Here is a 16950-nt window from a genome sequence, read left to right on the forward strand (position 1 = left end):
TTCCACAATTTAAAGTTACGAAACCTTTATTATACCCTTTTAGAAAAACGACTTCAAATTAATAAAATTAAACCATCTGTAAAATTAAAAAGTATGCGGAGGTAAAATAGTTTACCAATTATTTAACATTATTTGAGTAATTTACAACTGACATAGGCCATGTCAGTGTGAGGCAGAACCATTTTCCTCGACATTACTAAGTTCAAAACAATACGTTTTTAGTTTCTGAAGAAAAATAATAACACTTCATCATGCTTTAAATTGACAAAAAAATAAAGCTAAATTCTTGTTATATTTTTTATAACATAAACTTTAATTAATAAGATTAATATAAAGCAAAAGTAAATTATACATTAGTTACTAATTTTTTGGTACTCCCTTGATACAGGTCTCTTTAAAAAACGAAATTGTCTTTTAAATATTAAATGCACACAACAAATAAATTCATTAAAAATATCTGACCATTTGACCATGTTTATATATGGCACTAATCTGACCATGTTTATATATGGCCTCCTTGTTTCAATAGTTTTTAGTAAACAGTAATTTGCTACCATTTACTAAAAATTCCTGTTGGTATTTAAAATTTAATTCTCTTAAGTATTTTGACACTAATAAAGGACCTCCTTTTTCCGTTTTTAATGGTGGTCAAGAGAATAGAGTTATCTTTATTAAGAGTAATCAAGTTTTTGATTAAGACCTTTTACCAGAATGATATTATGTAAAACAATGATTTACATGTATAACAATTTTTTCTTTTTAATATGTAAGAATTTAACATATATAAGAATTTTTTCTTTCCTCAAGTGTTGCAAATGCAAACTAAGCTAATTAATTAGTTAAACACCTTATAGAATTTAAGTAACTCTATATTTGAAAAATATATGACAAAACTACAATATTACCTCCCGTTTAATAAGATTCCCTAAGTACAACAATTTATTAGGCATAAAGAAGAGAAAATTTAAAAAAAATTGAACAAATTGCATATATTTATAACATTTTAACTGACAAAAATATACAATAAAAGATTATCAGGTTCTTTTTATAAATCGTAAATCTTAATGAAAAAAAAAAGGAATTATGATGCTATAATTACAATAACAACAACAACAACAACAACAAAAAACCACATAAAAACTGAAAATCGATTTACCTATTTATAGAAACCTATAAATTCTAAATATCTAAAACCTATAAATTCTTTTTAAAGTTAGTGATCGCTTAAGTAATTGCTATTTAATATTGCTTTTCTATTTAAATTTTATTTACTTTTACTGAAGTTACAGTTTACATTATAAGTTTTTTTTACCATGTCTACAGTTTAAAACAAAAATATAAAATAAATATTAATGGTTGAGTATGCACCCATTAATGCATATTCTCCCTTAATATATTTAAAATACCGAATGTGCCAATCGATCACTTGTTTTTAAAGTTCGTTTTTTTAGAAAATTGTTAAAAAATGTCAAACTTTGTTAATTTAGAACATAACTTTCTGAGGGCCGCGATTTGCCTACAATAATGGCTGGAGAGATAGCTTGATGTAATATCATTAAGGGGCCCCAAAATAAGTTTTAAGATATGCTTTATGTCAGCTGTGTTGCAACAATTTGTTAAAACCCTACACTTAACAAATAATAACTTTAGTTAAACTTCTAGATTAAGGCTTCAGTAGACAATTAATATGGCTTCAGTGGACGATTAATTCAGAAAATTGTGAAGGATATCTTAGCTTAATGTTAGTTGATGGTATTGTTAACCCTAGTTTACATTTTTAACTTTCATTTGTTGAGCTTTGACTGCAAGTTACACATAAAAAATTTACCCTCGCATGTTTCTTTGCCATCCTCATAAATTACAGAATATAGGTCTCTATTGCGTAATTATAGAGAATTCCTAAATTTTACAGAACTAAACTTAGGTTAACCTTAGTCTGAAATATTGGTACTTACAAAATCCAATATTTCAGACTAAGGACATGAAACATTATTCTGCAATCAAGGGTCAAAATCAGCCTGGATATGTCACTAGGTGGTATGTACCCAAACGTCCAAACATTCTTAGGATCAATTAATAAACAACTAATAGGATTGGTTTGGTTTCATGAGCTAAATAACAAATTTGAGGTAACTACTGCCCTTTTTTCACATATACACAATTATTTATAGAGGTGCAACATTTTATTCTAAAAGAGCTGGCTAAAACAAACTTTATGTTAAAGGAGCTTTTGTTAAAATAAAGTTTCATTCAACTTGGCTGAAGTTACTAGAATAAGTTGATCACTTGGTAGCATTTAATAATAAACCCAATGACAAATCAGAATATAATAAACTGCTATGATCTTATTATCTTGTTTTTAATTGGGTTGTTTGAAGGTAGCTCAGGATTAACTTTATTTGCTCTATAGAAAAATAAATTGAATATAATAGTTTTTATTATGTTAATTTTAGCTTGATAGTTTAAAAATTGTTGTTGGCAGAAAGCCAAGTGGGCATGATTTTCATGATCATGAGAAGGTTAAAGAAAATTCTAATCTAATTTCAGTTAATCAGAAGTTCAATTAAATAGTAGCAAAAAACAAATAATTTTGACCGTTTGAGTGAAAATTACTTGAAAACTGAAAACAATAAAATTTTTGAGTAATTTACTGTAGGTATTTAAACTAATATCTGCATGCAAAAGTAGTTTTGTTCAGGGTTTATATTTAATGATTATAAAACTTTATAATTTATAGTTCATTCAAATAGTTTATTTCATGTATTCAAATATGTCATTTCATTACCATATTCAAATGTATATGGTCAGTATATTGTGAAAATATCTGTCAGGTTATTTTCAAATCAGCAACAATATAAATTATATCGAAAAGACGATGGGGAAAAAATAAGTTTCGAAAACCTAGTAAATATCTGGAGTGTTTTACGAGGTATAGATTTAATGTGTGTATAACTGCTCTCTGAATAAAAAATGCCCTCTTTAGCTCATTTTTGTGCCATTCTTGTATTTTTTTCTCCATCACCTTTCTTTAGCTATACCAAAGTAAATTATATTGAATATTTTAATTTTTTTTCATTTTCACAGATTTCTGTGAATCCAATAGTGGATCAATAAAAGAAAAATCCGTAACTGATGGTTTTCAAAATGCTCCTGCTCGTAACCAGAAGAAAACAAAGAGTTTAATACATGTAAACTGATGATACATTGTTGATGATACATTGTTGTTACAATCAATAAAATGATATTTTTAAATTAACTATTACTATTTTATATATTATGTCTTTTTCAGATAATTGAAGATGAAGAGGTAAATAAATAGGAAAAAACAGCTTAATAATTTGGCAACAAGCCGAGTGAAAGTTTATATATATTTCATGTAAACAGATTTTTTAATAATTCTTCATGTATTTTAAAGCATTAGTGCCATTTATTTACATGCTATAACATTATATTTTAGATACAGATGCCATGGAACAGCGAGTTGGCGGACTCAATACAGAATCATAGTTTTTTATTGTAAACATTTGTTTTGTAAACTTGGTAAATAAATTTAAACAACTTGAACCTAATTGTTTCTTTACTTTTGAAATTTTTTAGAGACTTTTTAAACTTAACTCAGTCGGGAAAAAGATATCTAAATTGCATTTAATATGCATGTAAAAACTAAACTAAAATATGTCTGAATTCAAGTCGTGAATGAATGCTAAATAGATGTCTATCTTATAGATATCTTTTAGATGAATTTTATTTGATAAAGGTGCATCATTTTTTATGCATAAAAGATGTGCAATATACGTCTATTTTATTTATTCTTTTATCGAATAAAATGCATCTAAAAGATGTCTATAAAATAGACGTCTATTAAACGTTCATTCACGATGTGATTTCAGACATTTTTAGACCAGTTCTCATATGCATTTAGATGTATTTTAGATATCTTTTTGCCTGCTGGGTTGATATTCTTTTTGTATAAATAAATCATAATTTCTACCACATTGTTTAAGTTCTTTCCTTTACTTTATTTATGCTCTCTTTGCTAATTTCTTCAGTTTTATTTGATTTCGTTAGTTTAATTCTTCCATAATCATGATTTATCCACTCCTAATTAACGTATATTCGGGAAAGATCTAACTTTTTTGTTGTTATTGTTCTAAAGAATTGCCAAGTTAGTAATATCATTAGTAAATACCAGAAACATTTTTAAGTACTTTATATAATTTTTCCATCTACACTGTTTGATGTTTTATGTTATTGTTTCTTTCACAATTATCTCATTAAGTTTTCTGTAATGTTTAAGTAAATAATGTTACTTGCATATTACAGGAAACACTGAAACTGTTAAGTAAAGCTTTTTCAAATGGGCAGTACTAATGGAATAATAAATCATCATTCAAAATTAACAATAAACATTTTAACAAACGTCTAAGCAGCATATGATGACAAAACCATGTTTCTTTAAACTATATTTGATATGTTAAAACAAGTAATAAAAGTAAAAAAAATCTAATTCAAGAAATACAAATGTCAATAAATCCATAAAAACCTTATTTTCCGTTATTTTCATTTGTTTTGATATAATAAACTACCGTTAAAAAATGGTGGAAAACAAGGTTTTGATGGATTCACTGACATTTGTATTTCTTTAAATACTCCCTATAGTAGGAGAGAATTGCGAGTTGACCCGGACAAAAATAGTATAAAGCTGCAACTTTGCACAGAGGAAGTAGAAAGTCTCTGGATGAGCGTAAAAAAAAGCCCCATTGATTGCGCTACGGGAACATCCCTTTTGGGGCAATTTGGGGCAAAAAGTAGGCTAATTTTGACAAAACATGATTAATTATATATCGTTGAATCGAGAATTTTATGCTGATCAGTATTTATATAAGAACTATGACTTGAAAAAATTATTTTTTAAGTTACTTACGTTTGAAAAGTGTAAAAGTGTAAAAAGTGAATGCCGCGCAAAACTTCATTCAATTTTTGTTTTCAAAAGAAAATTTTTATTGCAAAAAACTTAATTATTTCGTTTGTTTTCATAACAAAAGTTTTCAATGAAACATTTTGTTTGAGTGGATAAGTTTTACTCCAAAAAAAGGTTGCGTCTTATTATATTGAAACTATTATATAGAAAAGTAAAACTAACAAGTTAAACGTTACGTGTAGTAAAAGTTTTTTCATTTAAAAAAAAAAAAGAATGCTGTTTGTGTATTGTGCAAGCTTGGGTTTGACAAAGAAAGTTATGTCAAAGTATATGGAAAAGGTCTCAAAACATTGATTCGATTAAGCGAAGAACGGAGTATGATTGAACTATGCAGGTTAAAATTTGTTTAAATATACAATCTTATAAAAAAGATTTTTCGCGCAGTTTGTTAAACTAATTAATTAAGTTAAATTAATAGTTCTATAATTTTTCGAATCATTTCAAATTAAGGGCTGCCCATTATTTACGTCAACAAAATAGGGAGGAAGTGGGTCTGAACTTTTTTGACAATTGTGACACTGGGGAGGGGGAGGTCAAGTAAAGTTGACATCAAGAATGTTTTTTTTTTTTTTTTTTTTTTTAATTACTCAAACAACATAAAATTAGGTTAAGTTTTAATTCTAAACTCAATTGAAACGTAGCTATAATTTGAGAAAGATTTTTGCATATTTTTAGTTTTCTTAGAGACCAGTTCCGACAGAACACGCATAATAGTACAACAGTACTAGTCCATCATAGCTGTAGAAGAAAGTTTGTGGATAGTCGTAAAGATCAATCATTATCTGTTCCAAGAAAGAAACTACGATCCTCATTTGAAGAGGTATTTGATTGGAAATCAAAATGTTTTCTTTGTACTTAAAAGGTAGATCACAAACATTCCCTGATTTCTAAGGTTGAGACCATACCATTAATTAAAAAAATGATTGAACGTTCATTGAATCGAGAGGATGATTGGGGAAATGCTGTACATTCTCGTTTGATGTCTTGTTATGATCTTGTAGCGGAAGAAGCTATTTATCGTGTTTCGTGTATGAACAACTTCAGGCTTAAAACTAAAAGCGACAACCAACGTGGACGCCCATTAGATCTCATTATGTTTGAAAGTTTTGAGAAACTCTTTTTCTGGTCAGAAGAAGAAACTGACTGCGAACTTTATACTCTTTCAGATGTGCACATTAAAATGAAAGAACTTAGTAATGGTTATCCGTGTTACTCGAAGAAATCTTCAAAACGAAAATTACTTGAATATTATCGTAATCATATTTTTTTTGGAGAACTCTCTGGTCAATCTAATTTAGTTTGTTTCAGAGATATGGCTTCTTTTATTATATCAAAATTTCAAAAGAAGAAAGATCACTCTAAAAATGATATTATTTCTGCCACTGCAAGTATAATTAAAAGCGAAATCAGAGAAAAGAATGTCGATAAATCTGTATATCCGTCACTAAAGGATATGGGTGATATTGAATATGGATTCAAATGGGTTCCAAAGAGTTTACAGCTATTTCTAAGCAATTTAATTTCAGTTAAGCTTAGACAAATTATTTTAGGACAATGCATTGCTTAAGCTTCGCGACCAAGATCAATGATAGCACCAATTCCATTTGGAATTAGAGTAGGTATCGATAAATTTTTTGGAACAAAATGGCTTGTGGATCACCTTTACAAATTTGGATTTTCAATTTCCTCCGATGAAGTTAAGTTGTTCAAGTTAGTAGAGTAAATGCCGCGCAAGAACAAGAGCCGAAAATCCTACATTGGGTCGCTGATAATGTAGATCCCAACATTCGAACATTGACCGGAAAGGGAACGTTTTACGGAATTGGTTTAATATCAATATGTTCGTCTTCTAAATGCTATTATGAAAGCATAACACGTTTGAAACACAAGTCTATTAAAAACTCATCTGATATGTCTTTAAAAATAACGCCTTATTACGGATCAAGTATCAGGGTTTATTAAATGTAAGTTTTAAACCAATAAAAGATATTGTATCTGAAGAATTCCGTGCGCCCGAAATGAATCTTGATCTTATTTGGCATGTGGCATGGTTTTTTAGTTCAAGAAATAATCCTCGCCCAAACTGGTCAGGTTATATGATGCATACTACATCACAATCAAAAACAGTTTATAAAAAAGCATCCATAAAATTTTTACCTATTATTGACTTAAATTCTTCACATGAAATATGCATATATTCTACACTATTGTTCATTATTGATGAAACCAATAAATATAAAATAGTTACTCCCTGCGTTACGTTTGATCAGCCATTATGGCAGAAAGCGTTTGGTGTTATAAAAGATCAGAACCTCAATATAGTATGTCGACTCGGAGGGTTTCACACAATGATGAACTTTCTCGGAAGCATTGGAAAACTAATGGCAGGGACAGGCCTGGAAGAAGTTTTAGAACAAGTTTACTCTGAAGATACAGTAAAACATATGCTTAAAGGAAAAGCTGTTGCAAGAGCTTTAAGAGGTCACATGTTGGTCCAGAGTGCATTGATGAGTCATATTATAGATATTTTAGTTGACGAATCAAAACTAGATACATTCGGACTTGAATGCACTTATAAAATTACAATTCAAAATGGTATGAATGAGGAAGAGTTAATCAGACTTGGTAATACTGATGCTTTCAAAAATATTGAATGTGCCATACTAACCTATACGGAAAAGAAGTCATGAATCACGCACTGCAAAACTTTGGATCATGTACATATACTATATAAGTATCATAAAGGAATTTTTAGTTGCAGAGAGAACTTGTAACTGGTACTTGCATCTTCAAACAATATCAAAAATGCTAAACTTATTTGCCGCATCAGGGCATTCAAACTATGCCAAGTGCTCCAGGTTATATTTGCAAAAAATGCAATACCTTTCAGAAACGAATCCATGGTTACATCAACAATTTTTAGATGGTCGTCACGCAGTGCGCCAATCTGAAAGATATTGGGCTGGCCTATCTTCTGATCTTGTAATAGAGCAGACCCTGATGCGGTCTTTAAAATGCAATGGTTGTTTAACTAGAGGTAGAGGATTTGATGAAAATGTACGCAACCTATGGACAATGAGCATCTGTTATTCTGCAAGTGTTCATGAAGCAATGGATAAATTATCTGGATTTAACATCGGAGTTACGGAAAGCAATAAAGAAATGGGTATTAAAGATTAAAATGTGATTATGAACATTGTGAGTTGTTTTTTGACTGGTTTTCTGTAAGAAATCCATTCAATACTGTCGATAGAAATTTATATTCATTATCTACGGGTATTGTGTCAGTCAATGGTGAAGATCTTGTCAATTGTGACGAGGCTGAGAGCATAGGTGTTTGTCTACAACATTGCTCAACGGCCTTAAGTTCAATGAAGCAAAGTTTAAAATGAAGAATACATTTTTGACTGATTGTTGACTGATTGTTGTGTCGATCCAACACTCCTTTTTAATAGACTTGCAGCAGTTGCAGAAAGAGAGGATGACGTTGAACTATATTTTGATTATGAGCTTACTCATCTCCTACAATCATTATTTAAAAATAACCTAATGCTGAAAGCAAACAAATCATCTTTGCGCAAAGTGATTCTTCCTGACGACGAATTTAAAGCAAGTACAAATGTCAGTTTGTGCAAATATGTCCTTGATGGAGATTCCTTACTCCACAGAGTTCTTTGGAACAAAGGTATGAAGTTTGTAGAAACTGTTGAGACCTACATCAGCTATATAAGAAAAATTATGCCACCACTTATATTATATTTGATGGTTATGATAAGAAATCTTCAATTAAATCTAATGAAAACATCAGAAGAAAATGCAAAGGTTCTTCCCAAAATCTTGTGATAAGAAAAAATAATCAGGTTCCGTACTCACAAGAACGTTTTCTATCGAATTCACACAACAAGGCACAATTAATTTTACTATTGTCAGATTACCTTAAACGAGATGGATATGATGTATATATTTGCAAAGGGGATGCTGACACGAAAATTGTCTCTAAATCGTTGGAAGTTGCAAAGGAAATTTCACCATGCATTGTTGTTGCTGATGATACTGATATAGCAGTTATGCTAATGTATCATTGGAGAGATGAATTAAATGAGATTTTTTTTTATCAGGAAAGAAAGAAAAAACTCTGGAGTATTAAAGGTGCTCAATCTCGAGTAACGGATTTTAAAGAACATCTGTTATTTGTTCACGCATGGTCAGGATGTGACTCGACATCTTCAATACTGGGAAAAGGAAAACCTAGTTTATTAAAAATTACTGCAAAAATCCAATAATATACAATCAGTATCTGAAATTATTTCGGATTACTGGGCTACCAAAAAAGAAGTTGGAGAATCTGCAGTAAGGGCTTTCATTGAACTTTTTGGTGGAAAAGCAGAATCTTTGTTAAGGAAAATGCGGTTGGTATTTGAAAGTTTAGTTATAATTTTGTGGATTTAAGTCAGTCATTTAGATTTAGAAAGTGTCATATTTTCATAGTATTTTTCTTAGGTATTTAAAATATAAACAAATGGTTTGTGAAGGAATTATTAAGCCAGAAAAGTTACCACCCATAGACCGTGCTGCTTATTTTCATGGCCTTAGAGTTCACCTACAAGTTGTTGAATGGAAAATGCTAGATGAATCTTTCAACTTGGATCCTAAAGAATGGGGATGGATGTTAGATAATGGTTGTCTTCTTCCAATACCAACAGACAAAGATGTGGCACCACCCAATATATTAAAAGTGATTCGCTGCGATTGTAAAACTTCGTCAAGAAATATGTGCGGAACTAATATGTGTTCTTGTAGGAAAAACGGATTAAAATGCATGACTTCATGCGGTGGCTGTCATGGGCAACACTGCAGTAATAAAACGGTAAATTTTATTTTTTAAATATACACATAATCTTCTTTAAATATTTTTGTTTTTTTTGGAATACAAATATTTTGCAATTTTAGGATTTTGAAATTGAAGAAGATTCAAGTGATGAAATTGAAAACGAGAGAAATTTATTTCATGATTTGTTTTGAGAAAAGTAAGATATCGGACATCTAATTTTAAAGAAATTTGCATTCAAGTCTTAAAGTTATTTTCAAAGAATATATTATTTACTAATTTTTTCCCATTTAAAATTGTGCACAGACAAAAGTTATATTATCTTTTAAATGCAAAAAATATAACATTTTAACGATTTTACACTTTTCAAACATAAATAACTTAAAAAATAATTGTTTTCAAGTAATAGTTCTTATATAAATATTGATCAGCATAAAATTTTCGATCCAACGATATAAAGTTTATGATATTTTGGTGCTGTCAATATTGTCCCTTTTTTGTACCCCAAATTGCCCCAAAAGGGATGTTCCCGTAGCGCAATCAACGGGGCTTTTTTTTACCTCATCCAGAGACTGTCTACTTCCTCTGTGCAAAATTTCAGCTTTATTCCATTTTTTTCCGGGTTCGACCCTATTTTTCGCTAATTCTCTCCTACTACTACACCGCAGGTTACCGCAGCAATCCCCCTATATTCTAAAAGTAAAAGTGTTAATTAACTGAAAAAAATGCGTTATTTTTTGGAACTCAGTGGAAAATTTTTTAAACTGATATTTAAAATAAAATAGCATGTATATATTTTATATTCTTTTAATTTTAACAAAAATAATGAATTGCAATTTTTTTTTTTAAATATATTTGAAATATATCCAGTTAAAAGAATATCTAAAAACAAAATGTACGCATTTGTTTAGATTAAAAACTCTCCATTTTTACTAAATTTCTCCTTTTTTAGATTTCTTTCAAAATATTATTAAAATTTTTAACTTATTTTAACCATTAAATATAAAATATAAATTTTATGAAAATAGTGTTTACTTTTTAAATTAATAATCATTGTAATTTAATGTTATTAAAAAATTGGCACTATATTTACAAAAGAAATGTGATGGACTTATTGCCATTTTTTTTTGGTTATGAGTGCGGCTCTGCGAAATAAACTTTTCCTAGGAAGTAGAAGCTAAAATTTTTGCAAAGTCATACAACGATAGATTGAACATATACAGAGTAAATGTAAGAAACATAACTGGGTATACATAAAAATATCCATTTCCTCGATATTGCTTTCCAGTGATGATGCTTTAACAAACCATAGTTTGAGTTTATTCAGTTAAAGGGTAAGTAAAATAGGTTTTTAAAAATGTTGAAAAAATATTCCCTTTATGTCAAAGCTATATTTTAAAGTAATACAGGTAACATAAAAGAAAATACAAGTATTACATCGCTACCAAAAGTAAAAAAAATTGGTTGGTTAACTTTGAAAGTTTCAAACTTGTTATGTTACTTTAGACAACCTCGGTGTATATAGGTTATCATAGCTCTTTTAAATATGTTTGAAAGTGAAATAGCATTTTTTTTCCCGCATTAATGCTATATGGCTATGGGATCAACGTTAGCACATTAAAGAGTGTCTTCGGAAAACTTCATAAACATTTTCATGAAATAAAATATAAGAGGAAATGGTCTACTGACAAGGATTATAATTTGGAAATTTCACTAAAAACTTTTTTTGCAGTATAATCACCTCTAAAAAATATTTTTGCAGTATAGTAGCTTCTTTTTGTCTTTTAACTTAATATGAAGTGATATATGGGGCATTCCACTTCAAGTGGAACCACCAACTCAGATTTTGTTGAAAATTTGCTCACATGTTGGGCCTATGGTTCCACTAAACCTTGGTTATTTAAAACGTCATAACTTTTTTTCTATTGAACTTAGGAAGTTGATTTTGGTGGCAAACAGAAGCTCTTGAATAGACGAACAACTTTGTGTCTATACAAAAAAGTGATAAGTTCAATAAAAAAAAAGTTATTGGTCATTTGGTCATTTGAACTTTGACCCTGGTCTATGGCAAAGGTCAAAGGTCATAATTTTTTTTACACATTGCTTCTTCTATTGTGGATGTCCCATGAAAAAATTTTTTTGGGATTCTCACAAACAGCTTTGGGATTAACGTTATAGTATAAGTAGGTTCTACAAATTTATCATTTATCGGCCTTACAAATGCGATATTTTGAGGTCATTTTCTGTAAATAGCCTATTGTAGATATATATTATTTATTTATTCCTTTTTTCCTTTTATTTTCTAGGTTGTAATTTAATTTGATATATTAATTTTAAAAAAATCATATATATTTTTGTTAAAAAAATCAATTCCTTTCCATTGAATTAGTATATATTTATATTAAAAATATATATATATTTATATTAAAAAAAATCAATTCATTTATATTGAATTAGTCATCAAAAGACAACTTAGGAAAAAGTTTTTAGCAACTTTCAAATTAAATTTAGATTAAAAATGGCATTTCCAGCGCAAAGGAAAGAGTTAAAGAAGAGACAACACTATTGTTATGGTCTTTTCCAACACCATAAGAAAAAAAGTATAAAACTTAAAGGGTAGTTACTAGTCAGCAGGTAGCTATGTATCCCTCAAAACTTATGGCTGGAGAAAAGTTATGTGATATTTGTTGAAAGAGGATCACTGGCCTACCTTCCGAAATAGGACTATGTGATGATGAAAGTTCTGCAAATTGTAATACAGAGTTAGATTCTCAAGGCAGTTCCAGATCTCAAGATATTTGTAGTGACAACGGAGATGAAAATTATCAGTGCCAGGAAGTAGAAATTTCAGTTTTTAATAAATCCTTGTCGTTATTGGGTGAGTCACCCTTGGATAAACGCAAGTTACAAAATGTTAAAAGTTATTTTCCAGAGAAAAAGAAAAAGCTTAAACAACATGTAAAAAGGAAGTTAAACCTTTTTTCTCCTTATTCAGATGCTATTGCCATTGATACTTCAGAGGATGATGAATACGAAGCAACTAAAAAAAAAGTTTCCAACACATGTGCTGATGACATTGTTAAAGTGCTCCAGGATAAGTATAAATCAACACGAAGTAAGTGTGAAAAGATCATGACTTTGACAATATTTGATGCTCAATGGAATAATCGAAAAGTGACGAGAGAACTCAATTGTTCGCAATGACTTGTATTTCAAGCAAAAGAAGTTTTAATAACCAAAGATGTTTTATCAACCCCTAACCCAAAAAAAGGGAAATCACTACCTTTACATGTGAAGGTATGGTAAAAGAGTTTTATTACTCTGACGCTGTTAGCCGTGTAATGCCTGCAAAAAAAGATTTTCTATCTGTTATGGGAAATGGAAAAAGAAAACATATTCAGAAAAGATTAGTTTTAAGTAATTTGAAGGAAGTTTATCATTTATTTTCAGAAAAATATCCAAATATCAGAATTGGGTTTTGGAAGTTTGCAGAGCTACGTCCAAAAGAATGTGTCTTTGCAGGAGCAAGTGTTACTCACTGTGTATGTGTATGTACCATTCATCAAAATGTTAAGCTCATGATAGTCGGATCACATATGGATGATTTACAACTAGAGGATGAATTAGAAAATGTATTAAGAACTACAAACATGCTTTGGCTAAAAATAAATGCAATCCTTCTTTGCCAGCATGTCCTCTAGGCGAGTGTAAAAATTGCCCTGGAGTTGCTATGCTAAATGAAAGGCTATTGCAATGCTTTGAAATTAAAGGAGTTGAAGAAATTGACTATAAACAGTGGACTACAACAGATAGGTCCCAGCTTCAAACCTTTATACAGTCCACTGATGAATTTATTGAAAGATTTTTAGGGAGCTTGAAAACACTTACTAGAAATGATTTTATTGCTCAAGAGCACGCAAAATAATTATACTGGAAGAAAAACAGTATAATTATTTTGGTTATTAAAACTTCAATTTATCTGATGGAGAATTTCTGGTTATTGGTGATTTTTCAGAAAATTATGCATTTATCATACAAGATGCAGCACAGGGATATCATTGGACAAATAGCCAAGCAACTTTACATCCCTTTGTTTTTTATTATAAACATGAAGGAAATTTATGTCATGTAAGTTATGTGCTACTTTTGGAATGTAATACTCATGACACAATTGCAGTTCAACTTTTTCAGCGTAATCTAATTATATTTTTAAAAGTGAAATTTAAGGTATAAAAGTAACATATTTTAGTGATGGCTGTGCAGCACAATGCAAAAACTGCAAGAATTTAATAAATCTGTGCTATCACAAAGAGGACTTTGGTATTCCAGCCGAATGGCAATTCTTTGCCACAAGTCATGGTAAGGGCACTTGTGATGGAGTTGGAGGAACTGTTAAACGTGAAGCGGCAAAAGTAAGCTTACAACTCCATACCATGACCAAATAATGACCACTTAACAATTATATGCTTTTGCTAAAGAAAATATCCATGGAATTTCCTTTGAATACCTCACGGCAAATGATTGGCAAATCGAATCCACAATATTGAAGGAAAGATTTTCGAATGCTAAAACGATTCCTGGTACCCAAAAACTTCATCGCTTTAAGCCATTATCCACGAATGAACTTCAAGTACAAGGTTATAGTTCCAGCTCTGTGTCTAGAATTGAAAAAATTACGTCACAGAAAGTTAGCCAGCTCAACTTCAGCTCAATTACTGGTTACATGGTTGTAGAGTATGATGAACATTGGTGGATAAGTTGTGTGTTGGAGAGCAATCCAGAAAAAAGAGAAGTAACCATGAACTTTCTTCACCCTCATGGTCCAAGTCAACTTTTCTCCTTCAGAGATCCTCCAGATATTTTTACTGTTGATTTGAAGGATCTTTTACTTGCGTTCGAATCCAAAACTGCAACTGGTCGGTCACACTTCATTTCTTCTAAAGACTCTGAAAGAGCAACCAAAGCACTTAACTTGCATCATCGTTAACTATTATAACTTTTTTAATTATTTAATAGCAAACATGTATTGCAATGGTTATGGTGTAAATATTTTACTGCATTCAGTACTGTAATGCCATGCAGTTAAAACTGCTAAATAAGGCATTTTTGTTACTTTTCAACAATAAAAAAAAAAAATAGAATTAGTATATGGAGTATTCCTCGTCAAATGGAACCACTTTTTGATCAAATATATATATATATATATATATATATATATATATATATATATATATATATATATATATATATATATATATATATATATATATATATATATGCCAAGTATCACCAAATTATAGTATATTTGGTTAATGGTAGCTATTATATAACTTAGGCCCTACTTTCAATTAATTACCTTGAAATACTGTATAAGTATAAAGTATTTAAATAATAAATTTTTAGAACCTATTTATACTTTAATGCTAATCCCAAAGCTGTTTTCGGGAATCCCAAAATGATTTTTTCATGGGACATCCACAATAGAAGAAGCAATGTGTAAAAAAAATTATGACCTTTGACCTTTGCCTTTGACCAGGGTCAAAGTTTAAATGACCAAATGACCAATAACTTTATTTTTATTGAACTTATCACTTTTTTGTATAGACACAAAGTTGTTCGTCTATTCAAGAGCTTCTGTTTGCCACCAAAATCAACTTCCTAAGTATAATAGAAAAAAAGTTATGACGTTTTAAATAACCAAGGTTAAGTGAAAAGGTCTAAACTTTGAAAGGTCATATCTCAGGAAGTAATTGTTTTAAGTCAAAAAAATGTTTTTCTTCTGTCATATGCCCAACATGTGAGCCAATTTTTATCAAAATCCGAGTCGGTGATGTCGAATTTGACCAAAAAGTGGTTCCACTTGACGTGGAATGCCCCATATACTTATTCTGTTTTTTTAATCTACTTGAGCACACATTTCTAGTGTAAGGAAATTTTTAAGGTGGCTCACCCCCATTAAAAATCAAAAAAAAAAAATTTTTTTTTCTTTTGAATTATGTTATTTTAAGCATTGAAGTACAAAATCCATAATATATTTTTACTATTATATGCTTAAAAAGTAACAAAAAATACCATTTTTGTGGTTAATACAGTTTCCTACTCCTTAGCAACGTCATAGCAACGGTATAAACAACAAATTTATTTGTTACTTCTGGAAGGTTTCAACTTTAAGTTTTGAAGTATTTTTCAATTTTAGATCTATTATGTTTTCTACTGTTCTGTAAAATATAATATTTCTTAAAAATATGCTCCGTAGCATTAATACAATGTAACTGAACTGAAAACTATCTATCTGGATATGGCAAACAAAAGAAATAATATTAGAAACTTAAAGTGAAAATATCAAGGAAATAGGTATACATGGAGAGCAGAGGAAGTAAATGGTCGTAGCAGGAAATTAGAAACAACAAGTGTATCAAAGCTTAATAAATAACATGACTTAAGTGCTGCAACAAATTGTGATTCCAAAGTTGACAGTTTTTTCTTTATTTGTAACTTTAGAATTATTAAAAAAGTATTTGAACAGTATTCTACATGCAGTGAGTGTAATAGCAAGCTAACTATTTTTCATAATGAATCTATAGGTATGGGATTTTCTATTGGAATTATAATACAATGTCCAAACTGTGACTTTGAAAGTACATTTTATTCATCACCATCTATAAATCGAAGTGCTTCTAGTTCAAAACTAGTGACACAATTCAGAACTTTGTTGAAATGGCTATAAGACAAAATAAAAATAACCTACTGAGTATAGGAAATTCTGTAATAGCTGTACTTTACCATTGTACAAACTTTCCATATGAAGTCACTCGTCATCAATTTTGTTTAAAAGTGAAAAACAGTTGGTGCAAATGGCAATCAGATAACGTTATGGGTAAAACAAGCTATGGATAAAAAAATTAATTTACCTGTGACAATTATGGAGGAAATTAAACCTATTTTTCAAGAATTGTCAAACCCTGAAACGCTAAGAAAGTGTTTACATGAGATGACACAAAACTGCAAAGAGTCATTGAGTGGTTTCATTTGGAAGTGATGCCCTAAAACTACTTTTACTGCAAGGAAAATTCTTGGAATATCTGTTTATTCTTCTATTTTAAATTACAATGATGGATTTTCTTCTTTATGTTGCATTTTT

At 29.8% G+C, this 16950-nt stretch overlaps 3 pseudogenes; all 3 read left to right on the forward strand.

Annotated features, from left to right (window-relative positions):
- The window catches only part of LOC149892219 (uncharacterized), a 90913-nt pseudogene that overhangs the window by 2621 nt on the left and 71342 nt on the right, over window positions 1-16950 (forward strand).
- On the forward strand, window positions 2025-8824 carry LOC149892220 (uncharacterized; annotated as a pseudogene).
- LOC149892221 (uncharacterized) lies at window positions 9049-12401 on the forward strand (annotated as a pseudogene).

Source organism: Hydra viridissima, unplaced genomic scaffold (genome assembly GCF_058129835.1).
Source record: "Hydra viridissima isolate aposymbiotic clone 2 unplaced genomic scaffold, HvirCarnegie_v1 scaffold_2, whole genome shotgun sequence".
NCBI classification, from domain to species: domain Eukaryota; kingdom Metazoa; phylum Cnidaria; class Hydrozoa; order Anthoathecata; family Hydridae; genus Hydra; species Hydra viridissima.